Source organism: Chinchilla lanigera, unplaced genomic scaffold (assembly GCF_000276665.1).
Source record: "Chinchilla lanigera isolate Chin_1 unplaced genomic scaffold, ChiLan1.0 scaffold00016, whole genome shotgun sequence".
In the NCBI taxonomy this organism is placed as follows: Eukaryota; Metazoa; Chordata; class Mammalia; order Rodentia; family Chinchillidae; genus Chinchilla; species Chinchilla lanigera.
The window spans coordinates 24516359-24541031 of record NW_004955417.1 but is presented as its reverse complement, the minus strand read 5'-3'; the positions used below and the strand labels follow the sequence as shown (position 1 = coordinate 24541031).

At 42.5% G+C, this 24673-nt stretch overlaps 1 protein-coding gene across 7 annotated transcripts in view; it reads left to right on the top strand.

The window, feature by feature from the left end:
- Window positions 1-24673, top strand: part of Samd12 (sterile alpha motif domain containing 12) — a 404233-nt gene that overhangs the window by 541 nt on the left and 379019 nt on the right. The gene's annotated exons all lie outside the window — the stretch shown is intronic.

The following is a 24673-nucleotide window of genomic DNA, read 5'->3' as shown; positions in this document are numbered from 1 at the left end:
GGCGCCGCGTGAGCGGCGAGGCGACCGCAGATGCACCGAGGGGCGCGGGCGCCGCACACCTGCCTCTGCCTGCGCAGCGCCCCCGGGGTGGCGGAGTTTCCAGGAGCCCAGGGGCCTTAGCCAGGGCACAGAAAGGACAGCCGCCCTCTTCCGTTCGGCTGAACCCTGGCCTCGAAAACCACCTTCGCCTTGGCTCGTGGCATTTTGAGCTTTGGATTTGCTGTTTGGCTGTGCGGCCCAGACTCCTTTGAACTTCTGGTTATAAAAGGAGGATTGGGTGATCGGTTAGGGATTCCGAGATTTTTTTATAGCAGGTTCACCTAGTTTGGAACACAGGTTTTTCTTGCTCGGGAGGGGGACCGTGTGGGCCAGAAGATTTCTGATGCCAAAGTGGAGGTCACACGGTGCCTGAGTTACGGTTCCCGAGTGAGCGTGAGGTCCCCGGGGGGCTGAGGTAGGAAAGGAGGGCATGCCTGCCAGCTGCGCCAGGCTCCTTGCCAAGGGGAAATGAGCCTGTCCCTTGCAGGCCAGAGACACGGCGGAGCCATGAGGGCTTGCTGGCTTCTGCCTCCCCTCCCTGCCCCAGGAGAGAGCCGCTGAAGTCATTTGAGTCTTGCTTTCCTTACGGTCACTATCTTAACCTGAGGTAGCAGCAGCGCGCCTTCTGTTCTCACCATCGTTCATCCGGGGAAAATGCTGCCGCTGGGCTGCCTCTGGTTCGGGTGCGGAGATCCCAGCCGGCTGTCTCAGCTGCACCAACAAAAGTTTCTCTCTCTGTCTCTCTGTCTCTCTCTCTGTCTCTCTGTCTCTCTCTCTCTCTCTGTCTCTCTTTCATACATACATACATACAGAAAGTGAATCTGACTTCTTCCATTGTTACAATTGCTGCCAAGACAAGACTTCAAATGCCACAAAATCAAAAAAGCCAAGACCACATTCATCTTGAGCTTGAGACCAGGGGTAGGGTGACCTGGTTCCCTTCCACTTCACCCTTCAAAGGGCATTGATCACATTCAAATCACTCTTCTGTGTCTGCAAGTGAGGCCCTGTCCAACCTGTTGGCATTCCATAGTATTCTGGATGACAGTTTCCTGTTCACTGTAAGAAGTGTAGCATTACTCATATTTCTTGTCTTATGGGTGATTGTTACCAGTGAAGCCAGACCTTGCAAAAACAAGAGGAAGTGCATGTGGACTGTGGAGCTTTTGAGTGACTTATTTGCTAAAGGACCTGTCTAGTAAACAGGAGATAATGGGTCTGAATCACATTGAAGTCTCAACTTGAAGAATGAAGGAAGTGCTTTAGACTTTGGCTGCAGATACGATTCCATCTCTTTGCAGAGGCAGTTTGCTCAGCATTGACTGGGCCCTCCCTGGTTACTACCACATGGTCTTTGAAGCCTCAAGAAAAACTTCACAGCCTGCCTGTCCTCCCAGCACTCTGGGAGACTGAGGCAGGAGTACTCCAAATTTGAGCCCAGCCTGAGTAGTTTAGGGATTTAGTAAGACCCTGTCTCTAAAATAATTTTTTAAACAAGAACTGGGGATGTCGCTCAGTGCAAAGGCTCTGGGTTCAATCCTCAGTACCAGAAAATAGCAGAATGCCTCGTTTCCTCTTGGAACCTGTCCCACCCCTCCCAGTGCCTCTGCCTTCCCAGTACTCCAGGTGCCGCCTACGCTGAGCTCTCCTGACACCTGTGCTTAAATCTATCCTCGCACTAATGTGCTTCTCACGGTACGCCAAGCGCCTTGAGGGCGGGACCAGGTATTCTGACTTTAACTTCCTAGCGGATAACATCTGGCCTCTGATAGGTACTCAGAAAATGCCTGTGGAGAGCAGGAAAGTATGTTCATGTGGCTTTTGTAACTGGCTTCATAAGGGCGCCTGGACTTTGCTTCGCGGCCCAAAGCCATCAGTAAGCATCTTTGGAAACTGGAAGGTAGATACATTTGCAGGTGCCCTCCTCTTCAGTCTTGGGTCCTGATGTCCAGAGACTCTTCTGAGATCTGTAGTTTTCATCTACTGCCAGGAGTGACCTCTTCCGTCCTCCACTGGGATGTGTAGGAGCTGCTATGAGGGCTGCTGTTTGTATTATGTACCCACGGGCCAGCAATACTGAGTGTCCTGCCGTGCATGACAATTTCATAAGAAGTTCCCAAGTCAAGACAAATGATGACCAGTTTACCCTAACTTCTGAGAAACACTGATGCAGAGAATTGGGAATTTTGCCAGGGGAAGTGGAAGAAGAAATATGGTAAATGTTCTTTACTATCTGACCTTTAGTCTCCACATCTGAAACAAAATGGGCTCACTACCCTTTACTTCCTGGGCATGCTGTGATGACTCAGCAAGGGAAAGGTTTCGTAGAAGAGGGCCTGGAGCTCACCTTCTCAGTAAATGTTACCTGTACTCCCTTCCCTGTCTCTCCTTTAAAAAAAGCCACAGTATTTGGCACATTTTCTTTCCCAAATTTTCACTTATTCATGCCAGCCACTCTGTCTAATTAGTAACAAATTAGAAGGTTTTTATCATGTGTAACCTTTCTCATAAGTAAACTTGAATTTGTAAAGGTGTTAATTGCCAGTAAGGCATTCATTCATTTTGTTGAATCTGTGGTTTCAAATTTAAGGTGAAAAAAAGTGCCCTTTGTTTAGTGTTTTTTGTCTCCAAATTTAAAACGTCTGATTTGTGTTCCCTAGCCTAATTTTGATCCATGCTTTATTTTGCACTTCTGGCAACTAGGAACCTTAAAGGTGTGCTTTCCAGATGTAGAACAGGGTCTCACCCTGTGGTGTACATTGAGTTGGGGTTGTACTGGCCTCCATTGTACTATTTTTTTTTTTTTTAAACTAGAAGGACATCTAGGTAGCATGCAGGACCCACAGACCTATCCATTTGCCATGGACAGACCCTGTTGATGGTTGTGCCTATTGGTGCAATCTTACTTGATGGAAGTGTGTTGCAATATTATACAAGAAGTGGGAGAATGTGGATTGATTCCTCAGGGACAGTGTTGTATTCATCTCTGTTCTAAGGATGGTGCCTGGCACTTAGGAGGCCCACAGTAATTGTTTCATGAAGTATAAATGCATGATTGGCCAAAGCTAGAGAAAGGCTTTTCTCCTTGTCTCCAATTCCTTTCTTTCTCCATCCTTAGGGATTTATGAGGAAAGTAGGGTGGATGAGCACTATTCCAGGATGAATAGTATAGCCTCTTATATGGCATCAAAATGATTTCCAGTCTTTAGCACGGCCATTCCCCAGCCACCCCTCTGCCACAAGGTTTCTAAATGACAAGTGTCTAAATGCCTCTAAATGATATCTGTTACCGGGCCTGAATTGCCCATCTTCTGTGAATGAATTGGCTTTTCAGATAACTTCTGATATGTCACTCAGTGCTCAGATTCTGTAGTTTTTCTGCTATAAGATTGAAAAATCTACCCCTGGCCAAGACTAAATGATAGTAAGTGTTCAGGAAGACAGAGAGAGAGCCAAAAACTGGTAGCAAAGAGGAGGCATGGTAGACACTGGGCTTTGGGAGCCAGTGCATGCAGAGGACCCAACGTGAACTGAGAAGTAAGTCAGAGACTCAGAGGACCAACAGTGGATGGTGAAAATGATACTTGCACCGTGAAGATTACTTTTTGTGGCTTTGTGTTGGGTAGCGAAGTGAGGAGCACCTTCCTCTTCACCCTGACGGTCCCAAGAGCCCAGAGATTAAGAGCATCCACAGCAGTCAGGTGGGACCCGGGGGGTGGGGCAGTTGGCCGAGTCACCCATGCTTGTGCCTTTCATCATCTTGCACAGCAGACATTGACTCCTTTCTTGAGGACTAGAGAGAAAGAGAAAGAGAGAGACAGATTGGATACACTATTCAGATGAGTTCCCTTCTTTTTGCAAAGGAAGCAAGAGGGAGGTGAGCTCTTCCTGCCCTTGCAGGACACTCTTGGTGCTAGTGCACTGATAGTTTTCTACCTTTTCAGACCTATGGCAGAAAGAAACCGAAGCTCTCTGTGAAGCGTGAATGGATGGACAGACAATGAGTGAGTGATTGGTTGGTGCTTTTGATTTCCACCGGAGAACCCCCAACTGTCCCATCCTCAGAGTAGATGTAAAGTCAGTGGGACCGCACCAGTTTCCCTGTGGGTACCTAGCCTGCGGCGCCATGGCGGAGCTGGCTGCTCCCAGTTCTCAGCCATTTCGTGTATCACCGAGGGTCATCTTTTCCTGTTGGTTCTTTTCATTGTGCTCTTTAGCCCGTGTCATCTGACTTGCCCGCCCTGGCAGCTTCTGTTAATCACTCTGATTTAGGCCTTGAGCGTGAAGACTGGACGCCCATGATCGAAAATTCGTGTGCAGTGACTGTGTGAACTGCACCGTTCGAAACAGAGCCACGAACCCTGCTTGGGAAGTTGCTGTGACAAAGAGTTCCTGCTGCTCCCACCTCCTCTGGAGCCTCTTAGCCGGTTCAGACAGCGCTTCCCTCTAATCCCTCTGCTGCCTTGCACCACCCCGCCCTTGCTAATTCCTTTCATCCCTCCCTTCCTTTCTCACCCGCCGCCTTGCTGTTCTCCTTTGCCAGAAGAAACAAGGGCAAGGGCGGGTGCTCTGAAGGAGAGATGGTGGGAACCTTCGCCCGGGCAGCTGGGTCTTCAGTCCTGAGTCACAGAAGCTGCTGTGATGACTCTTTCCAGGAGGGACGGGACAGCGGGAATCTGATGCCCAAGCTTGAACCCCAGAGGTGCTGAGAATTTAATTCACTGGGAGAAAGGGGCTGTTTCGCTCTCGTCCATGGATGTTCAGGCGGGCTTTGTGTTTTTGGCTGGCAAGGACTACTTGTGTGCAAGGAACTCGGCTGCGTTTGGTGGGTGGCCAGATGAAGAGGGCTGAGCCCTCTGCCCTCCATCCCACACCCCAGCCTCCACTTTGATGAAGGAGACAGAGAAGTGGATTAGCTGAATGATATAAGCGCTAAATAAAAGTACAAGCAGCAGCATGTGGGAGGCCTGAGAACAGTGGAGCATTTAGATCTGAGCTGGGTGTGGATGGCCTAACCCGAGGAGGAGCATTGAGTGTGTCTGAGTAGCATTTAGAGGGCTGGGGATTGGGGAAGGGCATGAACAGTAGCGTGTGCATAATGTGCACTCCCTGGTGGGTTTTTCCCACACCCTGGTGATGCGGTTACTCAGCTGTACGGATAGGAAAGTAAGAAGGCGCCTAAGTCATGTCTGCCATATTCTTTTGCTAGGGCCTCCATATTGCTAGGCGCCATATTCTTTTTCCTAGGGGCTCTGTTATCTGCTTGGCCAAGCCATCAGCACCCGCTGCAGCTCAGTTGGATCTTGCGTATGGCCGTTCTGAAACCACAGGAGCAAGCAGAGGGGAACTGCGCTCTTGTAAATCATGCTGGTCCTTCCCTGGTTTTCTGAAGTGCAGTGTAGCAGCGCCACCTGCTCTGAGCTGGCTCATGAGAGCAAGCAGGGCTATATTTAGTCTGGTTTTGCTAAAGTGTGGGTGCAAGAAGCTGCTTGTACAGCTTGCCTCCCAGAGGGAAGAGCAGGATGGGGCGCAGCTGTGGGTGACGGATGGCCCACCTCACTGCCTCCCACAGCCTCCTGCTCCTGGCACTGGCAGAGCCCCTACCTGCCCCTCAACTGGGGCTGCTGGGGGAGGTGGTGAGGTGTTCTGTCCAGCACCTCTCAGGTCTCAAGTGATTTGCAGATGTTTTATGACCAGCTGTGGGGTGGGAACCTCAGGGCTATGGCTGTGTGTGAGACCTGGGGCAGATGTCTTGATCTGTCACAGGCTCCAGAGCGCATGGCTGGGGCTGGGGATTTAGCTCAGCAGTACAGCGCCTGCCTGGCAGACACAAGGTCGTGAGTTCGATTCCTGGTACCAGAAGAAAAACAAAAACAGAGTGCATGGCTGTCACCACAGGGCTATAGCATTGGTAGTGCTCACTTTAAATGTGGAAGCTCTGCAGTCATATGAGGGTTGAACAGCTCTGTGGAGGACCTTTTGTGTACATGGATGATCTACCACACTCACTGTGGGTAGTCCCATGCAGTGGGACTCTTAGTGGTAATGATCTCACAGGCATGTCGGGAGGGTTAAATGAGGTTCTAGGAAGCTCTGAAGACTGAGTCTAGCAGGTGCTCAGTGAATACTCCCCAGTGTTAAACTGGATGATGGCAGTGATGCTGTCTCTGCTTATTTTCCTGCCACACTCAGGAAAGCATCTAAGCCATTTTCACATCTCTGTGGTAGTACATGTCTGATGAAGGGAGGCAGGAGTAAGGAAGGTAAGTTCTGAATTAGGCTAAGACCAAGAAATTGTAATTGATAAAATAGAAGCATTCTCAATTTAAATATATATTATTTAATGTATTCATTATATCCTGCAGCTTTGAGCAACAGGATATCAAAGCTGTCAAAACAGAGTACATTTATTAGACTCATCATTTATACAATTTTTCCCACCAAAAATTTACTTGCCACTGAACATGGACACTTTTGTAGGTTAGTGCCCCTTTCAAATGGTCATGACCATGTAATATCTATGCAAAGTAAAGAGACTGCAAAGAAGAATTTCAGATCTTCCAAAAGCAGGAAAATTTCATGAACTCTATGAAAGTGATGCTGAAAAATTGCTGAAACCTATGGTCCAGTTAAAATATGGCTGGGATAGGCCAGATGACCATTAAGGAGATAGAAAATTAATAAAGACATTGGCTTGGTAGGCACCCAAGACAAATGTTAGGACTTTCTAAATATTAAGAGAAGTCCTTACGGAACAGTCACTATTTTGGGAAAAATGACGTCCTTCATATTTGGACTATGAAAAGTCGTGTGAAGTGAGAGCTACTTTGTCCGGCTGGTGTAAATTCGATGCAGAAGTTATGTAACAAATAAAAGTGGCCTCCTTTTCTGTCCTAAGAATTAACATGTAATTACAATTATAACCCAATCGCAGTTAGGTAGGAAGTAAACTTCAACTTGTGTTTGCAAGATAAAGTATCATTCAAACTGTTTGGTACTAATTTTGACACCTCTACCTCCATTTCAAGTGTATTCTTTCTCACTTTGTCTTTTATGATTTAATATTAGCATTTACAGTTTTAAAGTTTTGGTTACTTAGGTACGATTTATATGTAGTAAAGCCACTTTTTGTAGTCCTGTGAGTTTTGGGAAAAATAGTCTTGTAATCACCCATTGTCAAGATATGGAACAATTCCAACGCTCCCCAAATTGCCTCAGGCCCTTCCCTCCACACATAGCCCCCATAACATTTCCCTAAGTCCTGCCCTTCTACTTTACCTTTTGTAGGATGTCATGTAAATGGGGTCATACATTATGCTGTCATTTGAAGCCGGTAACTTGCGCTTAGTGTACTGCATTACAGTGTATTCATGCTGATGCACACATCAGTATTTAAGTCCTCTTGATTTCAGAGTAGCATTCCATTGAGTGGAAATACTGGAATTTGTCCTTGCACAGCCTAAATAACATTTGTGTTGTTTCTAGTAACGCGATTAGGAGTAAGCCACTACAAGCTGTTCCTTACGGGTTATACAGACCTGGTCTTTTTCTTGTGTAAATAGCTAGAAATGGGATTTTCAAGTCACATAGTAAGTATATTTTAACTTAAACTGCCGAACTCTTCCAGAGTGGCTTTGCCTCACATGTATTCTCTATTTTGATTTTTTCTGTATTAATCATCTACAGATAATAAGGGGTGCAGTCTCTCAACCCCTAAAGAAAATGAGACTTTGATCAGTGAGGCTTTGTCAGCAGTCGGGTTGGATTTGAAGGGGATAGTTTTGCAGAGGTGGTTTCTGCAAGTGTGCAGTATAACTATGGCAAATATACTTCATTCTTGATTCCCAAGTTGGTCGATAATTCAAGCATAGAAATAGTCTACAAATGCTACTTACCTTAGCAAACAAAAGAAAATCTTCTACACTTAATTTTATAGTAAATAGCATAAGAATTGGTATATTGGTTTGCTGTGGTGGTGGAAAATAGGCCAGGGAGGACTTAACCTTTTGGGAAGATTTGGCAAGAACACAAAGGCAGGAAAGGGAAGACCCAGTGTGAGAGGCCACACAAGATTAGTTTAGCTAAGGGGGAAAAGTCACCTGTTCCTAAAGGCAGTGGTTCGGCCTGCCATGCTGAGTCAGTTTTGCCTGTCTAGGTTGTGGACACTATCTTGCGACACATGGCCCCTGAAACATAAGACTAAGTTTGTCATCATGACCCATGTTTATTATTTAGAATATTTCTATTGAAGAATTATTAATTTTAGTTCTATGAGTTTTGTTCAACAATGAGTACTTAACAGGAAAAAATCACGAAAATAAAATATTAAGTTTTTAATATTTATTGTTTATGAAAAAGCACCAAAATTTTTAACATCAACTGGTTTTTAGTGTGCAAAGTCTAAAAAGGAACATCAAACAAATTCCTATAAGAACAACAATGAAACTACCAATAGCACTCTACAAAAAAAAGTGCAGTTATCACACCTAAGGCAGTCTGCACATATGACAATAGCATGTTCCATATATATGCATCGCTCACACTGATAGCACATGTCTTTTGCTTTCCTGGCCTTTTTGTCAGACATATTTGACATCTTAGTAGTCTTGCTGTTTTGTCAGGAGGTTCACATTATACAGTGTGTAGTTAACAGGAACATAAAATATCAATAAAATCATTAAAGTCTTTGTATTGTGTGTCTAGACTAGACATCAGCATTTTCACATCAACTGTATACTTACAAAACCTAAACTATAACATCAAAAGTAAATTTGTATATGAATTACAATGAAAATACCAATAGAACTCTACCACAAAAATAAGCGTTGCTTCAACTATCACACCCAAGGCAGTCTTCACACGTGACAACTGCATGGTCTATCTACATATCTCACTTACACTGACAGCATGTGTGCTTAGCTTTCCTTTCCTATATGGCATTCATGTGTCCTTCTCTTCCTGTTTTGTCAGGAGCTTCCTTCTATATTGTACAACGCACACTTAATAGAGAAATAAGATGTCAATATAATATAATATATATATGAGTGCTTAGAATAGATAGCAGTATTTTCACATCAGCTCACAAAATCTAAAAGGCAGCATCAGAAATAAAAACCTATGTAAGCTACATTATGAACACAAAATCTACCACAGAAATAAGCTTGACTTTGACTGTCACACCCAAGGCAGTCTTCACACATGACAACTGCGTGTTTATATGCAAGTATCACTTGTGATAGCATGTATGTTTTGTTTTCCTGGTCTTCCTTGTAGGGCCCATTTGACATATTTTTTGTTTTCCTGTTGTGGTTGTAGGTCTTTTTGATGTTATGCTTGCCTTTTCACCTGTCAGCTCACCCGTGTGCTCCACAATTTTTTTGTGTAGTTGTAGAAACACTTTGTTTTTCCTCTGCTGCAAATGATCTCTTACAAGCTACAGTCCCAGTCCTCTAGGAAAATTTTGCCATGATATTTTCCATTTATTATATTCTTTGTAAACTATCAAACTATTTATGCCACACATGTTTAGGATCGAGTAAAACAACCTTTGGCCAATGCTTTGTGTTCAAAGTGACATCATAGTTACTGCATAACTCATCAACAACATCTGCTCCACTTTCAGTTTTGTTGTTGAAAGTTTCTATCTCTGGCTTCCATTTTCTTGAGGTTTCCCTGTCAGTATTTCCATAATGGCGAAATGTTGACATCAGCAGCACCAGTTTGCTTTTCTTTGCCACATAGGAGGCCAATGTTTTATGTTTCTGAAATTCAAAGATTATACTGTATAATTCTTTGTTTTGACATTCCAATATTCCATTTGGAATTTCTGCTTTGTTCCTGTATAGTTCCTATGCTGGTCAACTTGTGCTGTGTTAGCAAATGTAACATCTCTGGAAGCCAGTAAACCAGTTGTCAAATGTCACATTCCAATTAGTTTGGGAGTTGGGAGCAGCAAGTCTGTTCACAGCATCATTTGGTTTATTACTATGCAAAAAAGGACTTGATAGTTGAGTTACAGGATAAATGCCTAAATTGAAAGACTAAGTCTTCACATCTACAAGGGCGTAAATTTTTATGCTATGTTTTGACCCATCGCTTTTCCATACATTTTACATTTTTGTGGTCACCAAGAGAAATCTGTGCTAAGTAAAGCAGACCTATGGATGCTTTCAGTTCAGTTAGTGAGGTGTCAGAATAAATACATTTTTAAATATGGCTACTGGTGCATACAGAATGTTTTGCTTGCGTTTCAGCCTTTGTGTATTTCACAGCATCTTGTAGCATTTCGTCTGTTACAGTGTCCAACACTGAATGGATAGTGTTGACATTTTGTTGAATGTGTTTTGCCCCTGCCAAAACTTCTACTCTAGTTTTGGACGTAGTTCTAACATTGGATTGTTCCATTTGGTTTTGTGGCCATTTCACAACATTTCTACTAGTCAAATATGTACTGATACTACTGTCTTCTTCACCATCTGAATCAAGGAGGTCTGCATTCCCTGTGTTTGTATCAGTCAATTCTTGCTCCATTTCACTGTCACAGAAACTTTGGCTCACATGGGCCAGCATCAAAGCCATCATCAACAGCAGCACCGGCTTCATACACCCACACCACTCTTCTGTTCTGAAAACATGTCTTGTACCATAATGGGTTATCTTCATCATCTATGCATGAGTAATGTGAAGATTCACTTTTGATCTAATCCAAAACTTGCAAATCTGATTTTTCATGTGCCATTGTATTGAATTGGGCTACTTCTACCAGAAAATTCAAAAGAAAACTTTTTAAAAACAAATCCTGGAGCTGAGTGTGGTGGCACATGCCTGTAATCCCAGTACTCGGGAGACTGAGGCAGGAGGATTGTCGCAAGTTTGAGACCAACCTGGGCTACAAAGTGAGCTTAGGGCTAGCCTGAGCTGCATAAGGAGACCCTGTTTCAAAAAGACAAAAAAAAAAAAAAAAAAAAACCAGGTCCTGGAGCAGTGTGTGTCTATTGGACCCTCAGTGATGCTTAGGTACACATTCACACAAACTGTTCCGTGGAGCGTAAAGGTGGGTACAAATCCTATTTTGCTACTTTTGCCCCCTTGTATGTAACTTACTGTTCATCATACCAAGTGGGTAAACACATAAATTTCTTGTATCCCTCAGGGAAAGGTACTTAGATGCACAGCTGGCTACTATAATGCTAAACTACAAGTTTGTAGTAGAACAGTAAAGGGGTCTGCTGGACCCAGTCTTATGCTCTTATATTATTAAGAAAAGGTAGTTGACTGTAAAGTTGTTAAATTTTGAGGATGGCAAGGACAGGTTTACACTGTATAGCCCAGTGTGATACTAATTTGGAATTGGTTCTCTCATCAGATGGCCCTTCATATACTAGAAGCAATGCTTGGTTCACCTAGAAAACTGTATCTTGCTTATCCACAATGGGGTATGTGGCTTGACAGTGGAGTTGATAACCGAATGCAAAAGATAGAGATGTCAGTGAGATTGTCATATTTGGGCATTGCTATTGAGCTCCTAGACACATGGTTTTCCTTGTACACACTGTTGGAGATTATAAAATGTGAATGTTTTAATTGAGGGACCTGTTCTTGCTTTTGGAGAGCTACCTGTCCATTTCATGGAGGTAAAAGTGGTATTAACTGGGCTTCAGTGGGCATACCGTGACTTGATTTTGTCAGAAGTTTGGTGTTGCAACCTTGATGACCAGTGATTTGTAGGTGCAGGAGAGGGAAAATTGGTAACCAGGAAGTGGAGATGCCTATGGGATGTCCGTCTGCTGGCCTTGCCAAAGCATTGCCTTTGCTCTCCCCTTCCATCTCTGAGAGCAGTGCCATATGCAGTCAGTGCTCAGTGGTGGCTGGGCTCTGCCTTCTGTTTTTCTGCTTTCTGAGAAAATGTAGCCTGTCTGTACTGTAGTTATTTAGTCAGTATTTCTTCCTGGATAAACAGTGGGATTGATATTGATGCTAGAGTCATCTAGGAAGTGTATGTGAGTATACTGTTTTTCTGTTGCTTAGACATAAAATAGTTTTTCTCTTATTTGAAAATATTTGTTGAAGACCAACTGTGTGTCAAGCTGAAGAAGAGTTTGGTTTATAGTCATATGATGTGGTTGGTAAGCTTGGGAAAACCAGCTTGAGGCTGTGAGTCTTCTTAGGTGGTATTTCCTTATACAGATTTCCTTGGGCTATTCTTTTAGGGGTAAATCAGAACTAGGACCCTGAACCAAATGTGCCCTGACTCAGTCTTACCAAATATATTTGAGAAACACTGATGTAGGGGCAGAGTTCTTACCCTAGGATCACAAGAGAGGACTGAAGATGTCCATAACACCTTACAACTATAGGCACAATTCGTTTATAGACATTATGAGTATTTTTTATGTAGTAGAACAGGAGCTTAATTCCTGTTCAGAGGCTGAAGATGGGCAATCTCAGATCCATGAGAACAGGCCTTTGACTTTTTAATTTTCTGATCTGTCCCAAGTGCCTGCCTCTGCTTTTGGCTCTTAGAAAGCACTTGATTATTTGTTGAATAACAAAAGAACTAATGTTATGCTGTGTCTATTCTAAGCTCTTTATGTCATTCTCTAAAAATTAATTCTGATGATGCAGTGAAGTGGGAGGTGGTTCCCACAGTCTCATAATTGAGGGGATTTAGGTTCAGAAAAGATAACTATTTTTTGTAAGGCCACATGACTAATTTGTGGTAAAACTCTGCTTTGTGGGTAAATGTACCAATATTCCAGAGGCCTTGTTTTTTAGCCATATTGTATTGCTTTCTGGTTGTCCTAGTTTGGTAGTTTAGTTCTAGTTTACTAGCTGTCTTTTGGAAACCTGGAAAAACAGAATTATAATAAAAGCCACTCAAAGCTCTTTTGAGTTTCGGGGCCAAATCCCTAATAATCATGTTGATGTTAGCTGACTACTTTTGCGTCCTTTCTTTGTAAGGAGCTCCAGGCCTGTGGGGTTTTACCTTATTTTCCCATGCTGCCTGTCAAATTCACCTGCATGCCCAGAATGCAGTTCGTGAAAATTGCTGTTTTATTTGGACAGTGAGTGTTCATTTTATACCTGCTGTAAACTCAGAACTGTGAATGGCACTGGAAGGTATAAAAGCACCTGAAGTTATTGAACCTGTCCCTCCTAGGTAGCCGGGTGAGAAATTTAGGTCTGAGGTACTAAATCTATCATGGTGACAGAAGTAGGAACAAGAGCAGGGACACTGGAGTGGCTGCACACTGTGTTCTGGAAAGGAGCTACCGTGGCCACAGTCTTCACACTGCCCTGGACTCCCCTTGAGAAAGCACTGTGTTTTGTTAGTTGTTGCTCTTGTTTTCTGATCGAGTGAACTCACTGCTATAGGTAGTTTGGTCATAGTCTGGAGAGACTAAGAAGACAGAAGAGAAGCTGAAATAATGTAGTCATAGGGTGATGAAGGAGAAGAAAGGCACAGAAAGGGGCAGGTGTTAGAAATGTTTCATAGCGGGAAAGAAAAGCTAGGATTTGGGATTGTTCAATTATAATTCCTCCTGTCTCTGTGGGAGCTTTCCATTGCCAGGAAAATAAAGTGTTAGTGGTTTGTGCTGCTCCCAGGGAATCCTCCTGGGTGCTCAAGGTTCCTGGGCTTGCGACACATCTTGAAGCCTTTTGGTCTGTTGATGCAATTCCTCCCCTCACCCTGCAAATGCCTTTGTCCCACCTGTTCACGTGTGGTGGTCCTCACATTCTTCCATTAACACATTTATAGCAAGAAGACAGGTGGGCAAGAGCAGGGACTTCCCAGTGCGAGATCAGAACTGCCAGGTAATGGCAGCATTTCAGGGACGGGAGCAGCTAGAGGCAGCTGAAGGAGAGAGGAAGAAACAGCAGCTGGGTGTGCATTTCCCAGGGTCAGCGTTGCCCATGTGTGAAATCTGCCAGCCAAGTGTGTGCTGGGACACTCCCACCAGGTGTGGCAAGGGGTAAAAGGCATTTTAATGAAATGAGGAGGAAACGTGTATTACGATGGTTCAGGGATTCAAGGGGTGGTAGGGAGCTACTCTCAAAGCACAGGCATGGAAATGGGGATCAGGACATAGCATAATGAGGAAAGAAGGGAGAAATAGTTCCCACAAGAGAGAGATCAATGTCAGAGTTTGGAGACATGGAAAAGTTGGAAGAAGGAAGGAAACAAGTTCTTCCTAGGCTGGAAACAAGTTTGAAAGAAGCTTTTTTTGAGGTAGGAAATATTTGAGAACATCCATAGACTAGGTGACCAGGTAGACTTAGTGGAGAGTTTGACTTTGAAGATGCAAAGGATAGAGGAGGTAACTGATAGGGCAGGGAGCATCAGCAGTTGATGTCAGCAGCTCTTAGAGAAGGTACTGTTCTTTCTGGAAGGGGTACATAAGGAGCCTTGTAACTGCGAAGTGTATACATAGCTATTAAAAAATCAATCTCCATACTAAGTGATTGGCGCTGTTCTAAATGCTTGTCATACATTAACTCACTAACTTGGCATAATGCCACCCCTATTTACAAATATTGGAAAGAACACAGAAAGTTGAAGTAACTTGTCCATTGTCACACTGTGGCATTTGATCAAAATGTTGTCTGAAAAGATGATCATCTCATTTCCTGGTTAGTACACTCTGAGAGATACTAGATTAAGATATTATCTTTAGAAGTTTCTATGAAAATGAGGCTATTAAGGATGACCTGTTTGGGTCATTAACAGTTTCTCATGAGCTGTCCTGTGTAATAAGGAAATTCCAGGTAGGGCAGGGGTGGAGTAAGAAGGCTTCTAGTTCTCAGACGTTGGGGCAGAAATACTTTCCAGAATATGAGGCTGAGTTTGAAGGGGCCTGTGTGCAGAGTCAAGGTTGGGTGTCCTAGGCAGCTAGAGGGTACCTCAGGGATCCTTCTGGCAGGGGCTGGGGTTTTAAGGAACAACAGAAAATAGGGGTCATCTCAGAAAGGACAGATGGAAAAGATGTGGAGAATAAACTTGTTCACCATCACCATTTTGTCAAGACAGAAATGTGATCTCCGTTTCTTTCTGTGTCCTACCACCTTTGGGCTGTCTCTCAATGGCTTTAACATATGGGTTTGTAAATGCTGTGGTCATTGTCTCTGATGCTGATGTTGAGGGAGAGATTTTCCCTGGCTAAATCCCAATCTCTTGCTTGCTAACTGTCTAACAGCTCTGCCACTCCTGCCTCCCGCTAGCTCGGGTTCTTCACTGAAACTCCGTATCCGGTAGCTGTGGCACTGCATGCTGGCTGGCATCTTCCCTGTGGCCGTTGTCTCTGAGATCACTCCACTCTGGCTCTGCACACCACAGTACTTTCCAAGTACCGTTTCTCATTGAGCCGCAGCTGATCCACTGGCAGCTGATGCAGACAGCCACGCTCACTTTTATACATAAGGACGTGGAGATTTTCCTGCCCAAGGTCACATGGCTCGTTAGTGACAAAGCTTAGATTTGGAATTCGGTATCTGGAGTCCTTTTATTGTGGTGCCTTTTATTGCTGCCATGATGGAAGGGAAGGCACTGCGCCCAATTTGAAGGGGTTTATAAGTAGAATATTAACAACTGTCCATAGTACTTCTATTATTATTTTAAAAGGATCCAGAAGTTTTCTTAAATTATAGATGAAGACAACCAGAGTGAAGCCTGAGATCATGTAATTCTTCAGAGGTGCTTAGTCATTGGCTCACAATGACGAGAGGTTAAATTTTCCTTTTTCTTTTCCAGTATTTTGTCAGTTATTCTTCACTACCAGATCTTCAGAATAGTCATATTAAGGTAATTCTTGAAAATACTTTATTCTGGGTATGAAAATTCTTCATATTTCCCAATAGGGAAAAAAAAGTCCTAAAAACACAACTAAGAAACTGACAGCATTGCCTTACGTACCAGTAGCCAGTGTTGGTTACTGGCATCCACAGGTGGGATTGCCTGTCAGTCAGTAAACCCTGGGGTGGCTATGCTGGTTGGTATCTGGGCCATATCGATTGTTTTTAATTTTCAGTATCCTACTTTTCAAAACAATCCTATGACATGGTTATAAATATTATCTCCACTTCCTACATGAAAAAAAATTAAAGCCCAGAGAAGTTAAATATTATCCCCAAGGTCACCAGGAAAAAAATGGATTGAGAATTTCAACCCAAGTTCAGATAACTTCAGTGTCTGCTGTGTTGTCAGGGAACCAACTTGCTGCCTGGGCAGTGGCCACCCAGGGAGAGTGAACATCCTTTAGAGCTTTATGTAGATGAGTAGCTGTACCTGGGACAGCACAAGCTACTCTAGCAAATCTTAATAGTTGTTGGTAAAATATTAATGCATTTTATTTGTAAAATTTTGCTTGTAAGTGTGTGTAAGGAAGGAGAGATCTCATTTTTCTTAGATACACCACTTAATGAGGCCAGTGCTAAGAAGTTTTGAGAAGGAAATAAGTAACTGGATAAGTTTAAGAAGGATCTTTGCTTCTTTGTACTTCCCTGTCACTTGACAGTCATTGTCCAGGCTAGTGACACAAAAATAGCCCACCTTTTACAGTGAAAGGTGTAGCTGTATTGGGTGGAAAGGGAGGTCTCTGCAGCATGAGGACAGTATCTAAATTAATTGTAGAACTGAGTTGTAATGTTTTTGAAGTTACATTTATCCATCTTTATTATAGCTGATTGTTTATTCACATGCACCACTTGATTATTACCATATTTTATTTTTTTTAAAATTTTCAATGTATTCTTTTAACAACGATGGATTTTTAAGTCTGTCTTTTTGGGAGAGGGGAATTTTCATTTTGGTCTCTAATCATTGGAGGCTGTTCTGCTATTTTCATTCTCTATTTCAGAATCTTCCATTAAGTATACACTCAGAAACAGTGTTTATATATTCAGCTCCTAAGTGATCTCTTGAGTTAATATTTCTAAATTATGGTTTCATTTTTCAGGTGATAAAGTATATCTCAGTGTTTTATATACAAATATAGACAAATATCCTCCAACATTTATTAAATGATTCCAACCAAGGATTGTGGCTTATAAACATTCTAATACGTACATCACTGTATTTATTCCAATTTTTCATGTAGAGATAGACTTTGGATTGGTTGGTACATTACCTGAGGCCACCTAGTAAAAATAGCAGCTGAGCTCTTTTCTCTCTTTTCTGAGAGTTTTTATTCTGCTTTGTACTTAATTGTAAAACCTATGTATATGTGGAAAATTGACACCATCATTATTTTAAAGTTATAAAATACTGTATGTCAAGAAGTATAAGTACTTCATAAACTTAAATTTTAAACTTTATTGGTCATATATAAACATAGTTTTAAAAATGATTGTCTTTTAAAAAAACTTATTAATATTTTTGCCATTATTACCTCCTTAGTGGTCTATAGACCTATAACTGCTTGAAATTGAAAGTTTCCCTCATTTCTTCTATCTCCTTCCATGATAGTCATATAGTAGGACTTCTGTCAGTTGCTTTTCATTGCAGAAATTTCCCCTGAAGAACTATGACTTGTTTCAAGCAGGTCTGGTTTTCTTAGACTTCTTTGTAACTGTTAGATTTGGATTTCCTTCCACCATCATCTTTGGGGTTCCTTTCTTGAAGTTTTTTGTGTTAGATTTTCTGTTTTAGTATCCTGGATTTTCACTTTACTTTGTTTTCATCTTGGTTTTGATGGAGCACATCCTTCAAGTACCTCCTGAGAAAAGGTACATGGGAAACATACCTTTGAGAACTTGCTTTTCTGAGAGTTTTTATTCTGCTTTTGTACTTAATTGATAACTTGATTCCATTGGTCTTAAAATTTGAAGTTATCTTCCTGTACAATATTGAAGTGTTTAATATCTTCTAGTTTCCAGTCTTTTTGAGAAATTTGAAACATTCTTATTGTAGATCATTTGTGCAAAATACACTTTTTTTCTTATATTTATTGAATTCTCTCTCCAGTCCTACTGTTCAGAAATTTCATAAGAATATTCCTTGGTGTATGCCTATTTTTCTGTACTGTGTATGTGTCTAGTGGCCTTTCAAAATGGAAACTTGCTCTTCATTTCCATAAAATGTTTTGAATTATTTGATTTCCTTTTATCCATTTTGTTCCATTCTTTTTTTCGTCATCATCTGTTCTTGAGGTGATAAATTTTTGGCTGTTTCATTAAAGTGTTGTGTTTTCTGTATTTCATTTTTGTTTTATGAAAATAGTATTTTCTGGTATATTTTCTAGCTCCTATAACATTTATAATTTTTACTATCATTAAAAAATGTTTGATATTTTAAAAAATGCTGTGACATCTCATTTTGTGGATGAAAATGTGGATCTTCCCACATTTTATCAAGGGTATAAATGATAATATCTTAATTTTATAATTGAACTTTATTTCTCTTTTCCACATTTTTTACCAGTAGATATCTTCCTATTTGTTCATTTGGTCTCCTATCACGTTAAATGTTTTCTTCAAATGTTTGGCAATATTATGCTCTCTGCCCCTATTTGAGTGTCCCACTTTAAAAGGAAAGAAAGAGAAAAAAAGCGAGAAAGCAAGAAAGAAAGATCTGTAGTTATGAATGGGGTTTATTCATCATGGCATCCATTGTAAGATGGACTGACTGGTTATATTTAGGGCAGAGAATGAAATCTTACATCAGAATATTCAGTTCTTTTCATTGGGCTGGTTAACTACCCAGAAAAGATCAAGTATTTGAACTGTAGCATCTGACTCCAGAATATATGCTCTTATTTACCCTCTTTATTAACTTCCAGATAAGCATATGTCTCTGTGCCTTTTATTGTGTTAATTCTGAGGAAGTTATCTAAGTATATTTTGTAGGATTCTCACTACTGTAGATGGTTCCTTTTACCACAGATTTCCTGGTATCACAATTGAAACCTTGTTTTTTACTGGTGTATTTGAGCCACTGGAAGAATAGGTGATATGTAGCAGATGCTCAGAAAATCATCGTAGATTGAGTTCAGATCTTGTTCACAGTATCAGGCTTTTGAACAATATGTAATGGAATGCAAAAGAAAGTCCAATTTCCCCATCCTATTCTGGTGTATATTGCATGTGTATGCGCTCAGATGTGACAGTTGTGCCAACCAAAGTGTAGGTGCATTTGCTTCCGAAAGAGAGGTTTCCTGATTGTGGAACTTCTTGGGTGTTGGGTATTTCTTTATATTTGAGATTGTGCAGTAGTACTGAGGGGCCTGGAATGGACAGATAGAAAAAGACTGTATGGGGTACAGAACTCGGGCTCCTGAACACTGGGTGTAAGAACAGGTACATGTTGAGATCATAGCGTCTCCAGTTGTGATTCAAGCCTGCAGTCTGCTGACTGCTTCCCAGAGACCTTCCTGTCTCTTCCTGTTTGCTGACTGGCCCTTTTTGTGCTTTGAGTGAAGAGAGGTCCCTCAGGGCCATGCCACAGCTGTCTCTTTCCCTCCCCACTCATTTGCTCTCATCTCCTTCTGCCCTTCTAGTCTGTGATTCTTCGTCACAGGAGTAGGAATGGGAATGCGGGTGAGAGCTTGTTGAAATGCTGGGACAGCCTCTGTGGGAGAGCCAACTATCAAGCCAAAGGGGTGCAGCTATGGGCAGGTCCTTTGCACTTCTCCTCCATTGTGACATTTGTGTTCCCTTTCTTGAGGAGGAACCTGAGGGTAACCACTCCCTGAAAGAAGCAAGCAGAAACAAAAAGCACAGTATTTCTAAGGTTTCTCTTTGGCTGAGAAAGAGGCAACTCCATTTAAAGATAATTTTCCATAGAAGTTTGAAGTTATGGTAGTAAGATGATGCCTTGTTAAGGTTTAATTGTTGGTAGATAAGGAAAAAGGGGAATTGTGTTAGAAAATGGGATAATAATGGCAATATAGCGTATGGAAATACAGCTGAGTTGTTCACTAGGCATGGGGAAAAATTTATGTAGTTTTACGTCCGTAGCATATAGTTAGAGCAAAAAGTATGATTTGTAAACCTAAAGTTTCCTTTTTCTTGGTCTTTTTGAGACAGGATCTCCCTGTGCAGTTCAGGCTGGTCTTGAACTCGCTTTGTAGCCCAGGCTGGCCTCAAACTCACAACGATCCTCCTGCCTCAGTCTCCTGAGTACTGGAATTGCAGGCGTGTGCCACCACTCTGGGCTTTAAAGTTTCTTCTTAACCTAATTTAATATATATGCTTGTAATATCTTAGAGCAAGATATTAGAAATTTGGGAATAAAAAATTTATACAATACCTCATTTCCCTACCTTTAAATCAACCTTTAAAAATAATTATAATTACATGCTTATTGCATAGACCCTTTAGAAAGCAGAAAGAAAAATATATATACATGGATTCACCTTTGAAAGACAGTGGCTATTAGTGTTTGGCATTTTTTCTCGACTTTTTCCCTTTGTATGGTTTTTGGTTTTGCAAAGTCATAAGGCATTTTGCTTGCATTGTAGTGGAATTTTTCGGTGTTCAATTGGAGTTGACTGTGGTTGCATTCCGATAATGCAGGTCTGTGATTTATTCTTTCTTGTCATGAGGCTGAATAAGCAATGCCTTAGTTCTTGGCTTGAATAAATTCTCTATATGCTTTTAACATAAAACACTGCTCAGATTAGAGAGTGAATAATGCTTAGAGCACAGAAGTGTGATGTATGTTTCACAACCATTTAAAAAATATCAGATCTGAAAAAAATCAGAAGCACAAAAATGGCTTGGGGAAGTGTGTAAGAAAGATAAGGCATTAAGGTTCTTGAGATAGAAAATAGTTTCTCAGTGGTCCTAGGACAAACAGTTGATGTCTAGTAAATTTATTAAGTGTGCAGTAATTATTATTGCATGTGACATGGTGATATGGACACCAAAAGAGAAAAAAATCTTTTCATCTAGGGAGAAAAAGAGGAATGTAGTGTTGCAGAGGCACGACTGGACCTGCGTTAGAAATTCTGATCCTGTCCCTCGGAGTGGCGGCCACCTCAGAAACACTTGCCCTTAATATCACTGCCAATAAAATGAGGCTGTTGGGAGATACAGTTGTAATGACTTCCCACCCCTTTCTGACATTCAGTGACTCAATGAATTTATGACTCTGAAGCCAGTGAAAACAGAAAGGTCCTTAAAGCTCGCAGTTACCTTGGCTCTGCGTTTTCCTCATTACTGCTAGTTGCCAAGTTTGGCCATTTTGCTGTGAAAGTTAGGGGTTGGCAAATAACTATTTTATAAATAGTTTTATTGTTACATAGTTCTGCTCATTAGTTTTTGTATTGTTTATTGTGCCACAGGGGCGCAGGTCAGTAGTTATAGCAAACGGAGTGTTCTGCAAAGCCTTAAACATTTGCTCTCTGACCCTTTATGGAAAGGGCTTGCCAACCTTTGATCTAAATAAATAATTTCCAAGTCCTTCCCCGCATACCACCTACCCTCCTAACCTTTGTCCTAATTTAGCCTTTGTCTCTTCTCATCTGGAGAACCCAAGGGCCTCTCAACTTAGTTTTTCTGATGCTAGTTTTGTGCATCAACCATATCTCTGTGTGTGTGCGTGCGTGCGTGTGCGTACATACATGCATGCATGTGTGATACTGAGGACTGAACCCAGGCCCTCATCTCAGCCCTTTCTATATTTTTACAATTTTGAAACAGGGTCTTTCTCATTCCCTAATTTGCCCAGACTGGGCTCAAACTTGGATCCTCTTGCTACAGCTTGTCAGAGTGCTGGGATTACAGGCATATACCACCAGGCCTGACTTCATGTCTTAAAAGCTTGAAACACCAATTTGCTCACTTAAAACCCCTCAGGGACACCCTCCTGGACCACTGCCTGAAATCCAAGTGCTTTACCTAACACCCAAAAATAGGAAGTCCGCATGCTTTACTGACATTTGAAGACCCTTCCAGTCATTACAGCCTAGCTTTTGTGTATGTGACATGATATATGCAATATGAATTCCAGGTCTCTCAAACTCCAACCCAGCCGCACCAGGCCTAAATACAGCAAGGCTATTTATTGGATTCCTTACCTGAGAAGCCTGTGTGTAGATCTAACCCTGGGAAAGGGTTGATCTGAGTTTCTAATTGTGTCACTTGGAGATCCAGCTGTCAGCAGGTTTGATATCATCCATGTCCTCTTCTCCTTGGCTTGTGGATAACCAGTCACATCCTCCTCCTTCTCTCCCTTCATTCTCTCCTTCCCTTCCTGCCCCGCTTCCTCCTGTCTACCCTGGTATCTCTCTTCTTATAAAAACAGACATCATTCCAGGTGTTGTGGTCACACCTGTACTACCAGGTACTGTACTTTGAAATCTGAGGCAGGAGGTTTGCAAGTTCAGGACTAGAACGGATAACTTAATGAGATTCTGTCTCAAAAAGTAAACAACAACTGGGGATGTAGTTCAGCGGTAGAGTGCCCCTCAGTTTTATCTCTAACATTGCAAAGCAAAACAACATAAAAAGCACACCCATTATATTGGATTAGGTGTCCACCCTCATGACCTCGTTTAATCTTAATTACCTCTTTAAAGGCCTTGTCTCCAAAAATGGTTACCTTGGGGGCTTGTGTTTCAACATAAGACTGGGGGAGAGTGTACAACTCAGTCCATAAGAGATGTGGATCCTTTGATTTTATAATGTAAGCTAGGAAAATACGGAGGTACACACTGATAGAAAACCTGCATACAGTTACAAGTGTAAAAGGTCCCTTTTAAACAGAAATATCTGAAACAGCCTTGCAGAGAGAAACATAGAAAAGTATAGGAGGCTGTGTATGAATTCCCATTCCCATGTATTTATCTGTTCTACTGAGTGCTGTCCAGGTCCTGCCCTTGGTCAGTGCTGGGTTGTAACCCTGGCATGGCCCCTGTTTTCACACATGTGTTTGCTATCAGAGAACCAAGTGCCACATAGGGAACCAGAGGAGAATCATGGGTGCTGGTTTCCTGGGATGTGATTTAGACTGTGTGGTCAGGAACACTCGTGCTGAGGAGCTGTTGTTTAAGTGGAGCCTGGGATGGCAGGGAGTCTGCTGTGCCAGTGGCTGATGGCTGAGGAAGTGCCCGCTGCTGATCTCATTTAGTGTCAGCGGGCAGAGCCGCCTTTTCTTGCATCAGCTTCCTGCAGCTGTGTCCCGTAGTCACTTCTGCTGCCTGAAGGCCTGGATTCAGGATTTGCTCTGTGCTAGGCATGGCTATAGTAGATTACTTCCCTTGCTTTAGAACTTTTTCTCTTATCCTGTCTCTGAAATTTCTAGGTCACGTGTTCCAAGTGCCTGGGTCTTTCCATCCAAAGTCTGTGTCTGTAAATTTACTGACATCACCAGAAGCTAGGCACTAAGAGCTGTCAGTTTTTGTGGGTGAGGAGGTCAGTAGTGGTGTTTGGTCGTAAATAAAAATTGCACTGTAGTACATTTTTATAATGGTGTGTGCTTACATTGATCTAGAAAGACCCTAAAAGAGCAACTGGATGAGATGGGAAGACTTCTCCTGGAAACTGAGTTTTAAGAAATCTTCACTGGTCCTAAAATAAAGAGCAGATCCTCTCGGGGTCTTGTGGGTCTCTGCCTGCCACCCTCTCCAGCCTTGTCCGGCACGAGTCCTGTGGCCTCTGTTCCCCGCACATGCGCAGGGCTTTCCGTTCCTTCTTTGAATGTGTCACTGTCTCTCCAGCTCCATGGTTTGCATACGTGATTCCCTCCGCTTGGTTGACTGGGCCCAGTGGATTCCTGTGTGTTGTTAGGAAGGCTTTGCTGGGCCCCAGGCAAGGTGGGGCTCTTTCCATCCCGGCCCCTCCTCCCACCACACCGAGGCCCGTCAGTGCTGTGTGCACGCTTATAAGCTGTATTCTGCTTGATGATTGTCTTTTCTGTTGGGTTCTCCTCTTCTGTGAGCATGCACTGCACCCCACTTACTCTCCTAATGACTCTCCAGTGTCTAGGAAAGTTCTGGTCAAACAAAAGGTACACAGTAAGAAAGGGAAGAAAGAAGCAGTGGGCTGCCAGGTTGATAGAAGAAAGGAGAGTAGGGGTGCAGGAATCACAGGGAAAAGAGAATAAATAAAGAAGTCTGGGAGGGCTTGTCCTCTCTCTGCTCTCTTGTTGGTTTTGCTATCTTCCACCACCATGAACTCTTGTTCCTCTGCCATCTGCCACCCTGCCTTGGAACCCGCTGACTGTGGACTGAAAGCTACAAACTGTGAGCTAAATAAACTCTTCCTCCATTAAAAACCAAACAAACAAACAAAAGAAGTCTGGGAGGTAACAGAAGGAAGAGGTCAGCCAATAAAGGTAAGGTGTCCAGGGCCAAGGGAGAGAGCGTGTGGAGATTGCCAGAGATCAATAATTCCCACTGTGGGGAGACACCAGGAAGGCTGAAGCCTAAAGCCTTTTCTGGGGCCCATGATTAAGGGGTCATTAGTGGCAGCAGTCGCAGTGGAAGAGCCAGGGTCCAGGAGACCTGGAGGAGAGTGGGAGTTGGATAGCAGATGGATCATGTTCTCTGGAACCAAGAGATGAGGGGCTCTTGTTGGCTCTGAGCTTGGCCGCTGTCTCTTGTTGGCATGTGAGTTGACCATTTACTTCTTTGTCTCAGTTTGTTCAACTGTAAAATGGGATCCTAATAGATCTATCTAGAATTTAAATGATCTTGGC